The 23,715-nt window shown below is 45.8% G+C and overlaps 1 protein-coding gene across 2 annotated transcripts in view; it reads right to left on the reverse strand.

Moving 5' to 3' along the window:
- Positions 1-23,270, reverse strand: part of LOC149352368 (G protein-coupled receptor dmsr-1-like) — a 609,356-nt gene extending 586,086 nt beyond the window's left edge. For both annotated transcript variants that reach the window (XM_089581535.1, XM_089581536.1), the window contains exon 1: positions 23,139-23,270. The gene's annotated coding sequence lies outside the window, so the exon portion shown is untranslated. The remainder of the gene's footprint in view (positions 1-23,138) is intronic.
- Between the last annotated feature and the right edge of the window lie 445 nt (positions 23,271-23,715).

Raw genomic sequence — 23,715 nt, forward strand, 5'->3', positions numbered from 1 at the left:
TATTATGGTAACTTTTGTATCGTAGCAAGTTTTACAACGGTACTTACTTAGTTGAGCCGTGCATGATGCAAAAGCGCAATCGTGTGCGTCGAGATTGGCGTACCAAAGCCCAGAACACCGTTTTTTTGCTGAAGGGCGGCAGTAGCGCCATCTGTCGTCTGCAGTGAAAAGCGTCACAAGGCGAGCGTTGCAAGGAGCGCGGGGGCCTTTTCGTCTGCTTCAACTGAAGCGCTTCGAACATTTTCGGCCAACTGAGCGGAAAAAATGCCAGAATCAACTATTTTAACGAGGCTTTGCCATTAAAAGAATATTGTTTGACGTCTTTTTTTCGTCCAATGATTTTCTTCAATTCAGCTTATATCGTCTGCTTTCGTGGCTCTCCTAAAGCGTCGGAGGACGACGTCGCGAAATCCTGAGCTGTGTTCTCCTTGTTTAATTTCGTTGTGGAAGACAGATGGCGCTACTGCCGCCCTTCAGCAAAAACTCGGTGTTTTGGGTTTCGGTACGCCGATCTCGACGCACACGATTGCGCTTTTGCATCATGCACGGCTCAACTAAGTAAGTACCGTTGCAAAACTTGCTACGATACAAAAGTTACCATAATACGCAAGCTCTGTGTGCAGTTTCACCGCAAAGGAGCCAGCGGTTGAGATAAGAAAAATTTTGAAAGTCTTTACGATAAAAACGCACAATACGGTATACATCTTCGAAAAACAAACAAAAAGGAACAAAAACGGGGCCAGCATATAAGGCATGAACTAATGCGCACGTGTCCAAGAACAAAAACAACAACAAAAAAACAAAAACACTCTGGCCGGAGGAAGGTAACACTGGACGCGTCCTTAATCACGCTATCAATCAAGATGGGCACCGTTGTGTAAATCGTGTTCATTCTGTGACACCACTATAGAAAGCCCACTGACGCAAGTGTTTTCAAAATTATGCATATCATAGGCTTCCATTATTTGTCTAGCCAATTGGTTTTTATGTCTAAAATGAATGGTTTTGAATTGGTTTGATTGTTAAATGTGACAAAAGAATGTTTTGTCTATTCTCCACTTTTTTTCTGTGTTTCGTGCGCTTTTGTGAATAAAGAATGAATTCAGCTAAAGGCTAGGTACTGATCACGTTCTGATTAACGTTTATTAATGCCTTACGTTTCTTTCGAAAGCAAAAATACGCTACGAAAACACTGGTGTCTCTATCCCTTCAAATGCCAACCGAAAAGGTTTTAGAATTCCACGTGCTTAAAGAGGTCGAATGAGTGAAACTTGCAGGTAATGAATGAGAAGTAAATTTGTGTATTTCGAAACGATGGTGTGATCACCGAATGAAGCCACATAGACGTTCAAGCTTCTTCGCAATGCACAGCGCCGGGGCAGGGCCATAGTGATGACCTCATGTACGGCGGCACAAGGTTTGCCGCGAAGAAACGGTTGCTTGAAGGAAGAAAACCAACACCACCGAAGGTAAAGCCCACGAAGCCTTGTTTAGCGGCGCCCACGGCAGCACGTGGGCGAAGGCAGCGGAAATTTCAAATTTCGGCAACAATAACGTAATCCTAAATTTCTCCGCATTTCTTCAACGCAGAGAGGAGAAGCCTGAACGTCGTCGCTGTTTTAAGTGGCGATTATGTCACCATTTTAAATGTTTGCGCAAACTACTAGACATGCCTCACCTAGAAGCTTCATACATAGAAATCGTTAACCCACCTCAAATTCTAGCTTCTCTTTAAAGTAAGTAACAAGTCAAAATTAACGCGCAACTTGCGCATGACACGCAACATATTCGTTTTTCGGTTCATTTTGAAACTTTCCACTCAGCTATACGTCTGTCTACCTCACTTTATTTGCGGACAGAAATTATGTACTCCCCGGTTCTGCTACTAAAAGGCAACATGAAAGAAAAGCCACGCAACTCAACAGACGAGCACCATACTAATCATGGAAGCAAAGCTGTATTGGCCATGAAACTTTTCTTCGTGATTCCGATGCACTCTGGGTCAGCCGCGCTAATGTTATTTTCCATGGTAACCGACGCCCAGGCAGCGGACAGTGGCAGGATAAGCGTATGCAAGGGGCCACTCAAAGAAGGAAGGGGTAGTGGAAGGGTTGGGGTGAGGGGCGGTTTTGAGGGCAGCGAGAGGTCTCAAATGTTCTGTAAAAGCGACAGGAATTTTACGCACGAAGAAAATGACTCGCGCAGGAGAATGCAGGCCGGTAGCCATTCCACCGGGGCTAATACGGCACCTATACGGGGCTCGTACGTGACCGCACTCCCAACAATGACGGTTGAAGATCCCGCGTTCGATGAATTTCTTCGGAACTCCGTCTGCTGCCGTCTAGCCGTCAGTACCGAGAAAATGAAAACAACGTCAGCCAACACCGGCTTAGGAGAGTGGGAAAAAATGTGAGATTGTGTTACTTAGCACCCTCCACCTTTGAAATCCGAAATCATGTTAACTTGAAATTTATCTGGTATGGCTTGCCACATATGCACTGCAATAAACTTTGAATGTCACCAGACCGGGCCCTTCTGAGCACAGAAATTAATAGCGAAGTTAGCCTTGGTGAACGAAAAGCGGTCGAAAAGGCGCGAAATTCTGCACACCATGCTTTTCAAAACTGTGCAGCTCAACCAACCAATTGTCCTAGATTAACGCAAGTGCTTAGTTATTACAACTGGTTATTGGTCTTATCCTGTGCTAAGAACAAGGATTTTTGACCTCTGGTTCTCAAGAAAGAATAATTTTAGCAGCATGCTGCATGTGGGACGAAACGTGACATTGTGTTTTCGTGGACGGAGTAAATTAAATGCAGTGGTTTAATTGTTTTTCCCTAAATCCCTACCCGTGTTTTTCCCCCTCTCTGACATGCTCTTAACGTACAAAAAGAAAACGTTTAATGCGAAATAGCCTGCACAAGAGAAGAAGAAAACACTGCGGGAGAGGCGTTGGCACCATCAGTGCAATCAAGCGTTTTGGTGTTCCCAAAGGCGCCCACCACAGAGCATTAAAGAAACTGAAAGTATATGAAAGACAAGAAGTGCATAAACGTCTTGCATAGCTCAGCGTCGCTCTCTGACTGGCAGCCAAAAAGAAGCACCTGCGCAACATATTCTAACTATAGAGCGAGCTCTGTTCGGTCTAGCTTGGTCTACCTAGAGTCACATTCAAAACCTCGCAATCACGCGCTCCGAATCACACCAAATCGCATGTCCATTCAGAACTGCTCAGCAAGAAGGCCAACAATTGTTACACTTCAACAAAAATAAGTCGCGACAAAGCCGCGATATTCAAAACCTTCGTGCAGACAGGCTAAACCCACAGCCCAGCTGTAGAATAGACTGTAGTGGGGAATACAACAAAACAGTGGCAGGTTCGATCTGGTTACAGCATCTTTCATTAGAATAGGGTCGCATAAATTGTAAAGATGTCCAAAGAGCCAGCTTCACTTGAATTTGCAGCAAGGATGAGTAATATGCTGATTTTTGCACGAGCGTCTCATTCTATGCCGTGCACTGTCTCATTCTGCTACATGGGGCTGGACAATACGCGACATTTTGAAGTTTTATATTTCATTGAATTTCACTGTGCTCCTAATCAGCTGGCTATATTTTGGCGAGCCTTCCTCATGCCAGGAGGGTGGAAATAATTCGCCAATATTTGCTTTTTTTTACATCTGTGAATAAAAATTAAATGCGGAAGCTAGTCGGGCCAGAATTATATAAAGACGTTTTGTCGTGAATTCAACGCGTGCTACATTTCGTGCTTTGGTATTTTCTCTCGATTTTTTTATTATCCAGTACACCTGAAACTGAACGCTCTAAAATCCTCGCTGTGCAAAGCCCTTTTCTTCTCCTTCCAACTTCGCGTGCTGCAGTGTGGACTTGAAAAGCCTGGAGTACTGGCGGTTGCAACTGGCTGCCTAGGTGCCTTCAAATTTACTTACGCACAGAGAGCTTCATCATCCTTGAAAGCGGAAGCGTCTCTATCCCTGACTTCGAACTACTCGCTTCCCATTCCCTTCGCATCACTGGCTGGCAACTCCACATTTTGTTTCATGTTTAAAAAATTGTGGAGTTTTAATAAAGCCCCACGTAAGTAAGAGAAACGCAGCTGAAGGATGTAGGGATAGCTGCAGAGGCCGTAATTTACTTGCCGCGAACGGGGCTGTTGATCGCTTCTTTGCAATATCGAGGAACACAAAGAAAATGCGAGCCTGTTTCATCAAATGAGCCGGTGCAGTCAATATATCGATCCCCAGTAATTCAAGCCGATCGGATCCGAAGCTGGGGCTGTAATTTTGCTTGTCGGCGCCGAGGCTGCTTTGTTTTTGAAAAAAAAAACGCCATAGGAAGTAGGGATTGAAAAATCTTAGAAGGGAATAAACAAAAAAATAGCAACATCATTTCTTTTTATGTAGAAACAACACCGAACACTTCATTTCGTGAGCATGAAGCTTCTGTATAGCATCAAAAGCGTGGAGATGTTTGCGAAAACTTGCAAAGGTTATTCATTTCTTGAGGTGTATTTACTACTTGAAAATAATTAACGCAGCTGTCCCCCAAGTTTTGCAAAGTTTGTGCGAAGTCAGGCAACGGCCAGCACGTCAGATCCCCTTCACATGCAGCATATTTTGAGGTATAGTGTACTTTATCATTACTTTCCTTTTATATGTGCCAGTATTATTGTTTCATTATTCTGCTTTCCTTGTTTGTCTCGCATAAAGTGCCAACGTATCTCCAGCACGCATTTCACCATATATTGCACCCAGCATTTCAAGTATCTCCATTTTTTTTTGCTGTTGGTGGCGGGCAGCGCCTGTGAGTGGCGGCGCTTCGCCTTCGCGCTTTAGGCGAGTTTTCTGTTAATAGTAGAATAGGGCAGAATAAGCGAAGTTTCGAGACTCGCGCGCCGTATTGTGGATCCACATTTTCTACAAAATGGGCTCTGCGCGGACCGTACGACGGGTGTCCCGCGAGACTAAGCGGGGCCTGCTGATGTTATTGCCGCCCTTCTTGTATTGCTTTGATACATGAAGTGATGTAGGCCTCATCGAACGTATTATAGCAGAATCCTCGACCACGAGAACCTGCGAAAAATTCCCTCACCTACACCTGATCAATTTCATTGCCCTTGTGTACGACAACGCCCTAATGAGTGGACTTTGCTCCACTGACTTTGCTTCAGAGGAGCCGCCCAACTGGACAAGCTAGCGCTAGTATTTAATACAGAAGTGACCTGCGTTACCAAGGAGTAAGGCAAATAACCATGTATGCCCCTTACTCCGGCCGAGGTTGTAATCATTTGAGGACGTTTACTGAAATTTACAGGTATCTGGAGTTTCTGCGGAGATGTACTTTATGTGTAACAACGGCGCAGTTGGAATTCCGCGCACCCGTACTCAGGTATTCTGGACAAGCTCACTTCTAAAGCGGCAAGTTGTATATGAGAGCAATTTTTCCGCATTATGCATGATCGCACAATAACAATCAATATATCTGCTAATTCCTCCTCTGGACGCTTGTGTAGTTTTCTGCTATTTATTGTCAAAAACGCACCCCCCTGGTTTCTTATGGGAGTTCTAACTACTCACTACGAGCGCGGGAGCAACTTTAAAAGCAAGATTTTGATACGCACCGCTAGGTTAGACCATTCCAATCAATGTGTTCACGACACTGTCTAACAATATTCCACAGCTGTCTCACAATTATGTAGAACACGGACTGATTTAGTTTTCTATGGCAGACTTAACTACTCGGTGCCGGCGCGAGACAAATTTTAAAAGCAAGACTTTGATACGCACCGCTAGGTTAGACTATTCCTATCAATGTGTTCACGACAGTGTCCTACAAAATTCCACAGCTGTCGCAGGATTATGTGTGTAGAACACGGACCGCGTTAGGTTTCCATGGCAGACTTAACTACTCGGTGCCGGCGCGGGACAAACTTTAAAAGCAAGATTTTGATACGCACCGCTATGTTAAACTATTCCTATCAATGTGTTCACGACAGTGTCCTACAAAATTCCACAGCTGTCGCAGAATTATGTAGAACACGGACCGCTTTAGTTTTCCATGGCAGACTGAACTACTCGGTGCCGGCGCGGGACAAATTTTAAAAGCAAGATTTTGATACGCACCGCTAGGTTAGACTATTCATATCAATGTGTTCACGACAGTGTCCTGCAAAATTCCACAACTGTCGCAGAATTATGTAGAACACGGATCGCTTTAGGTTTCCATGGCAGACTTAACTACTCGGTGCCGGCGCGGGACAAATTTTAAAAGCAAGATTTTGATACGCACCGCTAGGTTAGACTATTCCTATCATTGTGTTCACGACAGTGTCCTACAAAATTCCACAGCTGTCGCAGAATTATGTAGAACACGGACCGCTTTAGGTTTCCATGGCAGACTTGACTACTCGGTGCGGCGCGGGACAAATTTTAAAAGCAAGATTCTGATACGCACCGCTAGGTTAGACTATTCCTATCAATGTGTTCACGACAGTGTCCTACAAAATTCCACAGCTGTCGCAGAATTATGTAGAACACGGACCGCTTTAGGTTTCCATGGCACACTTAACTACTCGGTGCGGCGCGGGAAAAATTTTTGAAAGCAAGATTTTGATACCCACCGCTAGGTTAGACTATTCCTATCAATGTGTTCACGACAGTGTCCTACAAAATTCCACAGCTGTCGCAGAATTATGTAGAACACGGACCGCTTTAGTTTTCCATGGCAGACTTAACTACTCGGTGCCGGCGCGGGACAAATTTTAAAAGCAAGATTTTGATACGCACCGCTAGGTTAGACTATTCCTATCAATGTGTTCACGACAGTGTCCTACAAAATTCCACAGCTGTCGCAGAATTATGTAGAACACGGACCGCTTTAGGTTTCCATGGCAGACTTGACTACTCGGTGCGGCACGGGTCAAATTTTAAAAGCAAGATTCTGATACGCACCGCTAGGTTAGACTATTCCTATCAATGTGTTCACGACGGTGTCCTACAAAATTCCACAGCTGTCGCAGAATTATGTAGAACACGGACCGCTTTAGGTTTCCATTGCACACTTAACTACTCGGTGCGGCGCGGGACAAATTTTAAAAGCAAGATTCTGATACGCACCGCTAGGTTAGACTATTCCTATCATTGTGTTCACGACAGTGTCCTACAAAATTCCACAGCTGTCGCAGAATTATGTAGAACACGGACCGCTTTAGGTTTCCATGGCAGACTTGACTACTCGGTGCGGCGCGGGACAAATTTTAAAAGCAAGATTCTGATACGCACCGCTAGGTTAGACTATTCCTATCAATGTGTTCACGACAGTGTCCTACAAAACTCCGCAGCTGTCGCAGAATTATGTAGAACACGGACCGCTTTATGTTTCCATGGCACACTTAACTACTCGGTGCGGCTCGGGACAAATTTTTGAAAGCAAGATTTTGATACCCACCGCTAGGTTAGACTATTCCTATCAATGTGTTCACGACAGTGTCCTACAAAATTCCACAGCTGTCGCAGAATTATGTAGAACACGGACCGCTTTAGTTTTCCATGGCAGACTTAACTACTCGGTGCCGGCGCGGGACAAATTTTAAAAGCAAGATTTTGATACGCACCGCTAGGTTAGACTATTCCTATCAATGTGTTCACGACAGTGTCCTACAAAATTCCACAGCTGTCGCAGAATTATGTAGAACACGGACCGCTTTAGGTTTCCATGGCAGACTTGACTACTCGGTGCGGCGCGGGACAAATTTTAAAAGCAAGATTTTGATACTCACCGTTAGGTTAGACGATTCCTATCAATGTGTTCACTTCAGTGTCCTACAAAATTGCACAGCTGTCGCAGAATTATGTAGAACACGGACCGCTTTAGGTTTCCATGGCAGACTTAACTACTCGGTGCGGCGCGGGACAAATTTTAAAAGCAAGATTTTGATACTCACCGCTAGGTTAGACTATTCCTATCAATGTGTTCACTTCAGTGCCCTACATAATTGCACAGCTGTCTCAGAATAATGTAGAACACGGACCGCTTTAGTTTTCCATGGCAGACTGAACTACTCGGTGCCGGCGCGGGACGAATTTTAAAAGCAAGACTTTGATACGCACCGCTAGGTTAGGCTATTCCTATCAATGTGTTCGCGACAGTGTCCTGCTAAATTCCACAGCTGTCGCAGAATTATGTAGAACACGGGCCGCTTTAGTTTTCCATGGAAGACTTAACTACTCGGTGCCGGCGCGGGACAAATTTTAAAAGCAAGATTTTGATACGCATCGCTAGGTTAGACTATTCCTATTAATGTGTACACGACAGTGTCCTACAAAATTGCACAGCTGTATCAGAATTATGTAGAACACGGACCGCTTTAGTTTTCCATGGCAGACTGAATTACTCGGTGCCGGCGCGGGACAAATTTTAAAAGCAAGACTTTGATACGCACCGCTAGGTTAGACTATTCCTATCAATGTGTTCGCGACAGTGTCCTACAAAATTCCACAGCTGTCGCAGAATTATGTAGAACACGGACCGCTTTAGGTTTCCATGGCAGACTTAACTACTCGGTGCCGGCGCGGGACAAATTTTAAAAGCAAGATTCTGATACGCACCGCTAGGTTAGACTATTCCTATCAATGTGTTCACGACGGTGTCCTACAAAATTCCACAGCTGTCGCAGAATTATGTAGAACACGGACCGCTTTAGTTTTCCATGGCAGACTTAACTACTCGGTGCCGGCGCGGGACAAATTTTAAAAGCAAGATTTTGATACGCACCGCTAGGTTAGACTATTCCTATCAATGTGTTCACGACAGTGTCCTACAAAATTCCACAGCTGTCGCAGAATTATGTAGAACACGGACCGCTTTAGGTTTCCATGGCAGACTTGACTACTCGGTGCGGCGCGGGACAAATTTTAAAAGCAAGATTTTGATACTCACCGTTAGGTTAGACGATTCCTATCAATGTGTTCACTTCAGTGTCCTACAAAATTGCACAGCTGTCGCAGAATTATGTAGAACACGGACCGCTTTAGGTTTCCATGGCAGACTTAACTACTCGGTGCGGCGCGGGACAAATTTTAAAAGCAAGATTTTGATACTCACCGCTAGGTTAGACTATTCCTATCAATGTGTTCACTTCAGTGCCCTACATAATTGCACAGCTGTCTCAGAATAATGTAGAACACGGACCGCTTTAGTTTTCCATGGCAGACTGAACTACTCGGTGCCGGCGCGGGACGAATTTTAAAAGCAAGACTTTGATACGCACCGCTAGGTTAGGCTATTCCTATCAATGTGTTCGCGACAGTGTCCTGCTAAATTCCACAGCTGTCGCAGAATTATGTAGAACACGGGCCGCTTTAGTTTTCCATGGAAGACTTAACTACTCGGTGCCGGCGCGGGACAAATTTTAAAAGCAAGATTTTGATACGCATCGCTAGGTTAGACTATTCCTATTAATGTGTACACGACAGTGTCCTACAAAATTGCACAGCTGTATCAGAATTATGTAGAACACGGACCGCTTTAGTTTTCCATGGCAGACTGAATTACTCGGTGCCGGCGCGGGACAAATTTTAAAAGCAAGACTTTGATACGCACCGCTAGGTTAGACTATTCCTATCAATGTGTTCGCGACAGTGTCCTACAAAATTCCACAGCTGTCGCAGAATTATGTAGAACACGGACCGCTTTAGGTTTCCATGGCAGACTTAACTACTCGGTGCCGGCGCGGGACAAATTTTAAAAGCAAGATTCTGATACGCACCGCTAGGTTAGACTATTCCTATCAATGTGTTCACGACGGTGTCCTACAAAATTCCACAGCTGTCGCAGAATTATGTAGAACACGGACCGCTTTAGGTTTCCATGGCACACTTAACTACTCGGTGCGGCGCGAGACAAATTTTAAAAGCAAGATTTTGATACGCACCGAGAGGTTAGACGATTCCTATCAATGTGTTCACGACAGTGTCCTACAAAATTCCACAGCTGTCGCAGAATTATGTAGAACACGGACCGCTTTAGGTTTCCATGGCAGACTTGACTACTCGGTGCGGCGCGGGACAAATTTTAAAAGCAAGATTTTGATACTCACCGCTAGGTTAGACGATTCCTATCAATGTGTTCACTTCAGTGTCCTACAAAATTGCATAGCTGTCTCAGAATTATGTAGAACACGGACCGCTTTAGTTTTCCATGGCAGACTGAACTACTCGGTGCCGGCGCGGGACGAATTTTAAAACCAAGACTTTCATACGCACCGCTAGGTTAGACTATTCCTATCAATGTGTTCGCGACAGTGTCCTACAAAATTCCACAGCTGTCGCAGAATTATGTAGAACACGGACCGCTTTAGGTTTCCATGGAAGACTTAACTACTCGGTGCCGGCGCGGGACAAATTTTAAAAGCAAGATTTTGATACGCACCGCTAGGTTAGACTATTCCTATCAATGTGTACATGACAGTGTCCTACAAAATTGCACAGCTGTATCAGAATTATGTAGAACACGGACCGCTTTAGTTTTCCATGGCAGACTGAAGTACTCGGTGCCGGCGCGGGACAAATTTTAAAAGCAAGACTTTGATACGCACCGCTAGGTTAGACTATTCCTATCAATGTGTTCGCGACAGTGTCCTACAAAATTCCACAGCTGTCGCAGAATTATGGAGAACACGGACCGCTTTAGGTTTCCTTGGCAGACTTAACTACTCGGTGCCGGCGCGGGACAAATTTTAAATGCAGGACTTTGATACGCACCGCTAGGTTAGACTATTCCTATCAATGTGTTCACGACAGTGTCCTACAAAATTGCACAGCTGTCTCAGAATTATGTAGAACACGGACCGCTTTAGTTTTCCATGGCAGACTGAACTACTCGGTGCCGGCGCGGGACAAATTTTAAAAGCAAGATTTTGATACGCACCGCTAGGTTAGACTATTCCTATCAATGTGTTCACGACAGTGTCCTACAAAATTCCACAGCTGTCGCAGAATTATGTAGAACACGGACCGCTTTAGGTTTCCATGGCAGACTTGACTACTCGGTGCGGCGCGGGACAAATTTTAAAAGCAAGATTTTGATACTCACCGCTAGGTTAGACGATTCCTATCAATGTGTTCACTTCAGTGTCCTACAAAATTGCACAGCTGTCGCAGAATTATGTAGAACACGGACCGCTTTAGGTTTCCATGGCAGACTTAACTACTCGGTGCGGCGCGGGACAAATTTTAAAAGCAAGATTTTGATACTCACCGCTAGGTTAGACTATTCCTATCAATGTGTTCACTTCAGTGTCCTACAAAATTGCACAGCTGTCTCAGAATTATGTAGAACACGGACCGCTTTAGTTTTCCATGGCAGACTGAACTACTCGGTGCCGGCGCGGGACGAATTTTAAAAGCAAGACTTTGATACGCACCGCTAGGTTAGACTATTCCTATGAATGTGTTCGCGACAGTGTCCTACAAAATTCCACAGCTGTCGCAGAATTATGTAGAACACGGGCCGCTTTAGTTTTCCATGGAAGACTGAATTACTCGGTGCCGGCGCGGGACAAATTTTAAAAGCAAGACTTTGATACGCACCGCTAGGTTAGACTATTCCTATCAATGTGTTCGCGACAGTGTCCTACAAAATTCCACAGCTGTCGCAGAATTATGTAGAACACGGACCGCTTTAGGTTTCCATGGCAGACTTAACTACTCGGTGCGGCGCGGGACAAATTTTAAAAGCAAGATTTTGATACTCACCGCTAGGTTAGACTATTCCTATCAATGTGTTCACTTCAGTGTCCTACAAAATTGCACAGCTCTCTCAGAATTATGTAGAACACGGACCGCTTTAGTTTTCCATGGCAGACTGAATTACTCGGTGCCGGCGCGGGACAAATTTTAAAAGCAAGACTTTGATACGCACCGCTAGGTTAGACTATTCCTATCAATGTGTTCGCGACAGTGTCCTACAAAATTCCACAGCTGTCGCAGAATTATGTAGAACACGGACCGCTTTAGGTTTCCATGGCAGACTTAACTACTCGGTGCCGGCGCGGGACAAATTTTAAAAGCAAGACTTTGATACGCACCGCTAGGTTAGACTATTCCTATCAATGTGTTCACGACAGTGTCCTACAAAATTCCACAGCTGTCTCAGAATTATGTAGAACACGGACCGCTTTAGTTTTCCATGGCAGACTGAACTACTCGGTGCCGGCGCGGGACAAATTTTAAAAGCAAGATTTTGATATGCGAGCGCAGAACTAAGTTTAAAAGCAATATTTTATTACGCATAGGTAGGTTAGACCCTTGCCATCAATACTTTCATTACAGTATCTTACAATATTTTGCAGTTGCCTCACAGTTAAAAGCTGTCCAAGAAAGCTGGGCTTATTTTTCGTGCACTGGAAATGTGCGCAGCAAAGTTCGTAACGGTGGGTCCGGTGCATGCCTCCTTCGAGTCAGTTACGCAAGGCTCTGCAACTTGATGAAAAATAGGCACGCTGACTGAAAGGTGCAAGTAATGCCCGATGATCTTCTTAACATGATACTGTGAGCTCCGACTGACAATGTCTTAAAGTTGTTAGCTCCACAGGGTGCCAGTATATAGCCGGCGCTGTAGTGCGAGGTATAAATACAAGTGATGATGAAGCGCATTTTTATGGCGCAAGGGCATCTGCAGCCAAAAAGCGCCATGGCACAAGGTATTTTCCTTTGCTCAAGGTGGGGTCAAAGACCGGTTTCCCAAGCATTTCACCCTGATTAAGCCGAGCACCAGGACAGGGGAAGCTTGTACCCATTGTATCACCGGTGGGTACCCGGCAGCACCTGGGATTGGACCCCGCACCTTCGCATGCGAGGCGGATGCCCAACCACTAGGCCACCGCTGCGGTCACATAAATACAAGTAAGCTTGACTAACAACTAAACGCGTATCATAGTTCACCTGGAGATAAAGTGTGGATAAATGCACATGTTGTAAATTATATCAGTCGTTTAATGTGTGCATGTGTGCAATATGCCACGGTCATTTCGCACTCTGCGTACCTGTAAGCCCGGTGCTCACTTGGTCACACGGCGTTGCCTCATTAAGCGGGACCGAACATGTTCTCATTTAATCTGCTTCAATTTTCCTTTCATCAGTCACTTTCTCTTCCGAGCCTTCAGCAATTAATCGAGTGTGCTACATGCAGCATGTGAGAGGTGTGCGGTACCATGGCTAGTAGAATATTTCACTTGTGTTCAGCCTTTACGGGCACCCAGTATACACAGAACAGGCTGCGTGCATCATAGCAGCCGATCTTAAATTACCTTAACCTATTTAATTCTCATTGCAAAATAAGCAACCTCAGTCGTCGTCCCATCGAGGCTAGAAAGCGTCTGATACCAAAAATTGTGCTATGTACGCGTAAGTATATTCAGCACAACTAGGGCTGGGTAATGCACAGCTTGCGGCAGTCATATTTAGAATTAAGCATGCTTTCCGGAGCCCTGTGAACATGAGATTTAAAAGTACTGTTCAGGACGGTATACAGTGCGTCGCACCAACAATTCCAGGTCCGCCTCACCCTTGAAACAAAGTCTCTCTCGCCACAGTAACCATAGCAGGGGCACGAATTATGCAGAAAGTAATCTTGGTCAAAATGTCGCCTGCTAGTGGCTTTGTTTTTTTGGCTCGCGGACTTCGTCGAAACGTGAAAAAGGGCGCACGATAAGGGATAATTCTTTGCGAATTCCACTCTCGCAATTCCGAGGTTCACAAAAAAAAATCAAAATGACGTCGCTCCATTTGGTCTCGCGCACATGGTAATAAATAGCGAAGTACAGGTGTCGATGACGTCAACGCGCCTCTTTTCACGCTAATTCGTGTCGGCAGCGACTGGAGAAAAGTATCGGCGGCTGTCTGTTTCGATTTCCGCCCAAAGAAGTTGGACGCCGTAGCTGCCAAGCCAATTTCTGCGACCGTCATGTCGCGAAAGCCAACAAGCGAGCGCGCCGCTTTTGCGCACCGCGCGGCCGCACTGCTGCTGCGGCGCAGCACCATCCTGTCCCACTCGTGACCGCAACAATGGGGCTGAGGTTTGTCTGCTCCATCCGGCGGCATTGTCCGCGTGACCGCACCTCTGTGGCATACCAGCCGCACTCTTGCAGTGAACCCCCAGTGCAACTGGTCCAGACAGGAGTACGCCATGGTAAGGGATGGTAGAGAACTCCATATCTACCCTTTTCCCTGCTATTTACCGCTATAAATCTGCCACGGGCGGTTGCCTCTGGGGTTCGGTCGATTCACAGCCTTGTGGCGCATTTTGTGCCCGTTTTTGTTTCCCTTAGGAGAACGACGTGTTGCCCTTTTTGCGAGCCAGGTTAGCCCCCGATCGAACACCACTCGTACCCCCCCCCCCCCCCCCCCCCCGAAATTTGTTGGCATTGAAGTGGAAGCCACGAATCGCGCCAGCGAATCGCCGAGCCTTTCGAGCGCAAGAGCTGTTCTTAACTATCTCGGGCCCATCACTTCAGGAATTGGGATAGTCCGGTACCATGACGAAAATGCCGGTCAGTAACGCACCATTTTAAGTGGCGAACAGAATTATTTATTCGACGATTGGTTTGCTGGCGTTTGCGGTGGATGCCATAACCCTGCTACGTTTTAGCGAGGCAGTCTGTAGCATCAGTAAAGTGGAAACGACAGATGCTGGGAGGGTCAGGACCGGTATGCTATAAAACAATTTTTTTCCTTGGCTTCAACGTTGTCCTGATCGCCCACGGTGCTGACCGATCACAGCTGCAACAGAGGCGTGGTGTCTCTTGAGGCAATCAGATAGCGCACAAACGTTTAAAATGGAATATAACAATAGAATCGCTATAATATTCGGGCCCCAGAGATATAATAACAAAGACTGCGCTCTGAATACGCCTGGCTACTCACCTTGTTTCGTTATATTACGAATCCGCTAACAGCCAGCACAATAATGCTCTCGCTGATGCCACAATTTTTCAACACCCAATCCGCCGAATTCGTACCATTTATTAGAAAATTAAATGGAGAGAAGACGGGGTCTGAAGGAACTGCTGTAATTTTATCGCATCTAGGAACGCCGTGAATCACCTGAGAACGTCAAAGCCGCAATTCAGTACAAAATGTGCGCCAGGAAAATAGAGAAAGCACCGTACACTGACTTTTCTTCTTGAAACTCTTTCCGAGCAGCCGAGTATTAAGGTAGATTAAGGTAGCGACAAAGCGCTTACAGCTTAAAAGTCGAAAACGGTAATTAGTGTCACGCATAATTAAAGCGAACTTCTTACCAGAGTAACTCTTCTCAATGCTTGCAAACAGTCAAGCACGGCAAATTCTCGCATTCAAGGTGCCGTTGTTACCTCCATCGAACACTGCTAAAAGTACGTTTCACGACGTACAATCGGGGGACAAAAGTGTCCAGGGGGCGTAAGCGGCTGTACTTAAGCCCATAGCTCCTTTTACTAGCTGGTAGCTGGAGATTACATTTCTGGAGGTGAAATTTGAAAGCACGTGCTCGGATGTGTGGGAGTGAAACGACGCGATTAATCGCAGACATGGCACCTATACACCTGGTCAGCGTTTGCACATCCTGGAGACTATTGCAGCCGATAGTACATGACCTTTCAAAAAGCCTCACATCACTGCATCATCGTCAAGCGCTAAGAATGTTCTCCTGGTTCCGCTCCTAGAAGGCTCTGAGATCATCACGCAGTGACAAAGACAGTGCCGTTGTCGAGAGCTTTCAGAGCGTTGAAAGAACGGAAGGAGATCCGCAGCCGTGGTCGGCGACTGGTGTGGCATGTGCGTCAGAAGCAGGATGACAACTTTGGTAAAGCCGTGAACTTGGTACGCCCTTAATCACGCATTTCTGTGCAAGTTTAGCGGCACTTGTAAAGTACGAGGGAACTATTTAGAATCTTCATTACTAAACTTACCAGTGTTCTCCCCCCCCCTCTCTTAAAAATACTAAATTACTTTCCCGCGTAGCATAACTGTGCAACTCCACATTATGCGCGACACTTCCCGGTACGTAGAAAAGCTGCGGCCCTGTTTAGAGTGTTTGAGGATACGATTTCTCATTTCCAGCTGGAAATCGATATACGCAAGTTACTCGTTCGAGAAATATCTTCGCTCATAGGCATGCGGAAGGCTGTGCGAAAACGAGCCAGATTGGGGAGGTAGTTGGGAGGTAGGAGCGGTCTTTCCGGCGTCACCCTTTACCTACTTTACCGGCTTTTTCACCAGCAATTTCACGTTCCTTTTAAAAACAAGCTAGAAAGTAAACATGGCCTAGTGGGACGCATTTTTTTTCTTTCTTTTCGATTCAGTATGAACCCTCCAGAGAGCGGCTAATCATTGCTTTTTTGTACACCGCAAGTGCAGAGTTTATTGTGGTCAGCTATTGAATAGCGTGCGCAACTTTTTCCTATAGTTCCTGCATTTTCATGTCGCTTCTGTTCGCAGTAAGAAAGACGCCGTGCAAATTGTGCGTAATCGATTCCCGGAAGTCTTAAAGAGTAACCTGTTAGTAATTGTTTATGAGTCGCACGCATCTGCCCTCGCGTTACACTTAGGCAGCAGGAGGGAGTGCATCTGCGCCTTGCGCTTCATTCAATCATGCAAGCTACTTGGGCCTGCGGAGGACCACCGTTCCATCAACGTCGCATGTGCGGAGAAAAATAAAAGGCACGCGTACCCGCCGAAAGAAATTTGCCTGCTATATTGCGCGCAGGGAGTTTAATGCCAGATGCGAATGTTGCTCGGCACGGTTGACCGCAGATCGCCGCGAGAAGTGAGACGGCTAGCGCTCAATTTTCTCGGAGAGCCGTGACCGATGGCTGTGCACACATCGAGATGGCGAGCCGAGTGAGGCGTGGTTGAAGCGGACACGACACCGGCCGAGCGTTTTGGTGGTGAAACAACGTCCGCTTCAGCTTCCGAATGCAGCGAAATATAAACGCAACGCGCCTTGGTTTTACACTTTTGTGTAAAATGAGAACTGAGGCAAAAAAACATGTTGCCATCTCAACAGTAAAGTAGGAGCAACAACCTGCAAATACTCTGGCAAGGACTGTTGGTTACGTGTCTTCCCCAGCAGTTGTACTTAACGTGGTGCAAGATTTGGAAAATGGTTTTCAAAAAAGTCGCTGGCTGTAGAGTACTGGTGATACTGGAGAGTACTGGAGAGTACTGGTGATAAAAGCTATGGCTATGAAGTTTGATAGCAATCTCCTAAGTGGATGCAGCTTATATCAGATCTCAAAAGTAGACTAAAATTTACCTAGCATTGTCAATTTTTGTTTTCACTTTTTCGAAGCAATGTACCTTTTTCTTAAAATCTACTCGATGAAGAGTCCTGAAATTTTTAATGGGAGTAAAAACGGTTTTTACGCAACTAGGGCTAAAATTACTCAATTTGATAAAAAAAAATAGATTTATTATGTTCTTCCTTCTCGGTGCAATAAGACTGCCACCAATGCATGGTTTATTTTAGTCCTGAAAATACAAATTGACTTAATTTGTGTTGTGTTGGGTAAAGTGGCACCAAATTTTCTTAAGCCATTCGTTCCAGTTTCGCTCATGAGAGTAGCATCAGATGAAAGCAGTCAAATATATTGTGGGCTTACCCCTTAAAGCTCCCAAAAAATAGGGACATAAACCTCCAAAAATACTGGTTTGAGAAAAAATTAATATAACACCTTGAAGAAGTCCCACTTTTCTGCTCGACGTGAGGATTAAAAAGGACCAAAACAGCATTTTTGAAGTTGCGAATACCAAGCGTAACATGTTTTCTGAAAGCTTGAGAAACGTCCTTCCAGAAGGCTACAAAATCTAAAAATCGATTTTTTTTTACAAAACAAAGTCTCACCCATTTTTAACAATAAGAAACCCCAGTCCTCTCACCCATTCATAACTATACAGATCTCACCCTGGACCCCTAAAGGTTATTTTCGCAGGAAAATATACATAGGTGCAAGCCCCGGCTAAGCACGGAGCCTTGTTTCGCCTCTTTTACGCAGTTTACTTAAAAGTGCGGTTATAGAGTATCATGCCTGTCTGGAAATACCTAAAAAGTCGGATAAAGCCCGACGGCTTTTTGTTTCGTTGCAGTTGGATGGTTCGGCACTGGCCATGTACTTCGCCTTAGAATGAGAACTTAACAAACTTGACTAGCTTAGCAATATAATGCTCTTTGAATGAGGCTTGGGCAGCCAAGGAGCAAATGAAAAGTGGTCTCCGTTTCGTAACCACGTCGGCACACTGAAGAATATTCCCCGCACATACTAAACAGAAAAATCTATGCGTGGGATACTTCCGACGAAGGCGGTACTTCGGTTTCGGAACAGCGATTGTCATTAGTGTCGAAACAGCATGGCTCTTGACAGCCATAAAGAAAATGTTAAAAATAGTAGCTAGAAGACATTACCGAGCAATGTGACGTAATATCCATATATACCTGTGTGTCTCCCCATTAGGCCATGCGGGATTAGTTGAACAGTTTTTACTGTTGAATGCAAAGAACCCTGAAGAGACGAACACGAGTTCACTGGTTCGACTGCGAATCAAAGGTCCTTTTCAGACCGTCGCTGTTTTATCGGCTCCTTTTCCGCTGGGCGGTGTGAGACAAAACGAGCTTTTAGTTTCAGCTGTAGTTTCCTGTTCCTTTTGCTTTGTATTTGGGTTTTTCGCAGCATTCTCGGAGCATCAACGCAGAGTTTCATTCGTTTCTGTTTCCGGATAGGTGAGACCGCTAACTGTCATACCGGCGGAACTAAGCATCATCCTCTCAATTTCTAAGCAGGTTATGTTGGCTTTGTCGTGCAGTGAGTAGTAATATTAATTAACCTCTTCAAGTCACCTCGGCGATGGGTTTTAAATATTCAGCGTCACGATTCTCATCCAGTGTTTATAAATTAGCAATCAAGGGGTAATCGGGCTCAAAGACCACTCTTACGGCAAGGAAGATCGTTGCGTATGTAAAACTTGTTTCAAAAGAAACGCAAAGGTAAACGCTGTTTCTATGATTCTCCCGGTTTGCCTAGAAAAGAGAAGAAATCTCGCCTTTAAATGCAAAATTAGCTGAGATTAGTGTGAATTTTGCGTCAAATGTGCGTGAAACTTTTCTATTCGAGTCATGAACTCGAGTAGCTCTCATATTTTGTTCTTTTTACAGTACATATAAACAGCGTTAGTGCAAGCGATCTCCACGATTACATCCTGCTGTTTGGCACGGTGTTCTAAAACATGAAGTAGCGAATTAAACAGCATCCATTCATAACAGAACGTCACAGAAGTTCGCAGGAGTCATATATGTGGTGTAAGTGCTGCTGGGCTATATCACGCAGGCCGAACTGGCAAACAAATTATTTGCGCATGTCTGAGCGACTCATCTCAGCAGAAGAGGTGGATGGTGAGCCAGCTGACGCCCATTGCAACGTTTCGCAAGTTGCTTATTTAGATGGCGACCGACTGGAATATGGAAACAAGCAAAAATTAGGTTTCGCCAAGACAGACCTTCATATGGCGGCTGTTGTTGTGGCCGAGTGCCTGCATGTGCTGGCATGAAAATGGTAGCGTACACCACGTTGAGATACAGAAGATTTGTTACAAAATATACAGCGTTATATATCTCAGAGCCAGGTTCTTGTAAAGAATGCTTTTTGTTCCGCACTATACCCTTTATATACAGACGACGAAAGGAAAACGACAAACATGCACACGCACGCACGCTCATTCGCGCACACGCGCACGCACAATCACAAACATAATAATACTCCTCTCTGGACTGCGGGTTATTTTTGATGTGAACAAGGAGAGTGAGAACTTGATTTCTTCAGGCATTAGATTTAAACAAAGGAATAGAATATCGGATAACGGCACTAACGCATCACACTTGTGGGAATGTAAGAAATGAGTTCTCTTTTTGTCATCTTTCCCGACGAAAACGCAAGTTAAACAGCACGTTTTTGAAACCCGCCCTATTCGTTGTCGACGGGAAAGAGTGGGAGTCGGGTTTCCCTGGCCCAGGCCTGCGTCCTCAGCCCTGGAGCTCCGCGCGCAGTTTCTTTCCTATTGTTCTGTTTACTGAATTTTGAGCGAATGCCCTCATCAAGAACTCCTTTGTTTCGATCTCGGGCGTCTCGTTTCCTGCTACCCTATTCTACAACGGCCAAGTGTTCACTGACCTCCTTGCCTTTGTTCTTTTGTGTGCCCTTTCTATCTCTAGATCACACTGGTGTTTGTAATGATAGATAACAGAAGTACTGGCGGGGATGTACAACATGCTACTACTTCAACAGAATTTTCCGCCCATGAACGATCTTATGCATTACCTTGTGAGGCCTAAGCGTATACCGGTAAAATGTTTCCAAGTGGAAACAAGACTTAATGACACTTCGGAACATCTATGAAAGGCTCGTATTTATTGCTTCGAATAATAAAATCTCTTGTGAACGCTACCGAAAGATGTAATCTGCAACTCCCCCGCACTTGCCACAAGCCGAAGCTGAGTCATTAAAGCGATATTTCCTGAAAACAAATTGCGGCATGGAATTCCTGTGGTGCATGCAGCCGAACGACTCCCATCTGGAAAATGGCCGCTGAAGAAAGCTCATGAAAAGTGAAGAATAGTGAAGCGTTTCAAAGGCGAATTTCCATCGAGAACGTATGTGCAGCTAGCGGCGATTATTGATGCCGCAGGAAAGTTTTTTTTTGTGAGTTACTTGCCATGCAGCCTATTCAGCACCCACTGTTTTTTGCTGTCACCGACATTTCGCTGACCAATACGGGGGAATGTCTATTCGCCCGCCTGTCCCACGCCTAGTTATGTTCCCTTGGCTACTCATTAGATACTAATGGCGATGGGCCAAAGAAATGTCTGGTATGTCACGCTGCCTTAGTGTAAGACCAATATGGCATTACATTGTTTCATGCTAATGCCAAGCAACCCCCGAGAAGGAGAGCCTAGCCCTTTTTTTCGCGCCGAGAAACACGCGCTTCTTTCAGTCCTGAGTGGCAACAAGATCAGAGTAGGAGTCTCGCGGGGTGATTTGTGCAAGGAAGAAATAGATTACGAGCACGAGTATGATGAAACCATGCGTAACTGCAGATGCGACATTAATGCCCGATACGACTAGCCAGGCATCGCGAGCCAAGTAGAGACGACGCAGCAGAACACAAAATGGGATTATGCCTCTGAACTCGCAGTGAGGGTCTCAGTGCGGAATAACTCAGTGCGGGCTGACGTTTTTCTGTGCTGGCCTGGTAGACTGTAGGAACGATGGTTCAGTAGGCGTTGCTTCAGAACCAGTTGGAATGATTTCTCAAAGATGCAGTAGTTAGCTACAAGCAACTCCCAGGTGTATGAAAAAAAAAAGAACCTTGCCAAGAATTGGGCTCTCGAAATCCTGGCGCCAGTATCAGTACCGTTAGTCTTTACCGCGGGTCGTCATGAAGTAAGTCAGTAAACACTGCCCTGCAGCAGCACTCGCCCACTGACATTTGGCCAAGCGAAAGCGTCTTAATCTCAGGATAGTAAGCAAGCAAAGAATCGAGGACTTCGCGAGAGAGAATTAGCGGATAAAAGAAGACGTCATGACAAGAGCCAGGAAGTGCGTCGTTGCTTCAATGAGGCTAATTTCTTGAAGCGCCCGAGTTTTACGCGAAAACTACTTACTCCCCGTAAATGCATGTATACTGGAGAAGCTTGACGGCAAAAAAAAAAAGAAACTAAGTTTTTGCAGCAACTGTTTTAGAACGTAGTTTACCCACAAGTGTATACTGAACGAAAACTCGCACCTATAGCTGGGCGAACTTGCTCTGTGGCACAACTAGACTGACAAAGTGTTTGTGTGGAGCTTCGAACATACTACAAAATCCTTATCAACTATCCTTACTCCCTAAGCCGCTCACTTTTACAGAAATAATTGTTCAATGCCGGTTAACTACCCATGACACGCGTAAATATTTTCTTTGGCAACTTCAATCATAACAAGCGTCATCAGCTTCATTTTTGCGATGGGAGATAAGTTTGATATGAAAAACAAAACTGAGTTTCGGAAGCAGCTCTTTTAGTGAAAAATATTATGACAAATATATCAGAAGTAAAGCCGAGCTTAACACTTAGCAAACTTCGGTTATAAGAAGCTGCCAGTGCCGGATTGCAAGAAAATCCCACTGAAATTACAATATCAGATTTAACATAAGAATCAATAGCTGCTACATAAGTTACTTATTCTGATGAAACTGTTGCGCGCTGTCGTCTGGCTGAATGTAGCATTGAGCCAATTTTTTTTTATATAACCCCAGTCTCTACACCTGTCGCATCTCTTTCGGTGTCACGAGATACGAGCGTCTGAGCTTCCTTGCGACGTCGTGCAACCTGTTCTTTCTCTTCATCGGTGGCTGCATAAGAATCTGGCTTGAGTATAGGGAGCTGCACGGCAGCAACCACCAGTCAGCAGAGCTTTGGACTTACACAACTTCGAGCAAGTCCTTAATCGAAACGTTATCTTCGAAGAAAAAAATGTTTTCTTTTTGGAACTAGTTCAACTCTATTGTTACCACGCTAACTTCTCGTCCGGGATCGACATTAGGAAATAAAGCGAAAAAAGAATGGCTTCAAGAATACTTAAGGCTTTCTATTATTACAGGCATGGTGAAACTGACAAGTGCAGCCCAGCAGTCTTCTGCAAGGCATCAGCGACCGGAGTAAATGATACTGCCCGTCAAACATTTCACCGCAACAAAAAAAAAAAATATTTCCTATTAAGCACTACCTGGCGCTTACTCCAAACTTATATTCAAGAAGTGTTGCCTCTACGTGAGGTCAACAAAAAATTTTTCACGTCTTATTAGCACTTGCAGGCACTCATTCATTTCGGCCGCGTGGACTGTCACCTCAAGTAGAGGACAGCAGAGCTGCTGACGTAGAGCGCTACTCGTGCCTGCGAGAGCAATGACAGTTCCCGCACGCGTGGAACGCAAATATGAGCCAGCGACCGTGCAGCGGCAAGCATGCCGCGGGACGCCGCCGGGGCGTCCCGCGCAGTGCGTCCCGCCGGGCGCCGCTTGCTCGGAGGAGCCGGCAAAAGAGAGCGCACTCACGTTTGGGTGACGATCCCGAAGCTGCGATCCGGAGGCGTCGGCGACCACGCACTCGTCAGTTCCGCTGGCAGCGGCGCCACTGTGAGCGCCCGGCTGCTTCGAGCCGCGAGAGGAGGGGCGCCTGGCGCGGGTCGCACTCCGAGCGCCGTCTGGCTCGGGTCCGCCGAGGCTGCGCCGCCGCTGCCGCCACCACTGCGAGCCCAGGGCAGCAGCGCGCGATCAGCCCGCCTTTGCCGCCTGCCCCAGCTTGGGAGCTGTCGCGGGGGCGGGCCTGCTCGCTTGCTCTGGCGTCCCAGGACGAGCGGCCGAGGCCCAGCGAGCAGGGCCCAACACATACCTGCTAAGATCGCGCTAAGCACGCAGCTCCGGTGCAGCAAGCGTTTCTTTCGAGCGCAGGCCTAAAGTTTGGCGGTCCACAACATTACATTCAAGGATCAAATTTTTAAGTAAAAAGCACAGAGGCACCTAATTCCATTGTGCGTTGGCAACGCGATACCATTCGAAACGTTTGATGCCTTTGCCGGAAGCAGACGGGGTGGCTGAATGGCTATGGCGCTCGGCTGCTGACGTGAAAGAT

Source organism: Amblyomma mixtum, chromosome 3, assembly GCF_055824585.1.
Source record: "Amblyomma mixtum isolate Tamu chromosome 3, ASM5582458v1, whole genome shotgun sequence".
Taxonomy (NCBI): Eukaryota; Metazoa; Arthropoda; class Arachnida; order Ixodida; family Ixodidae; genus Amblyomma; species Amblyomma mixtum.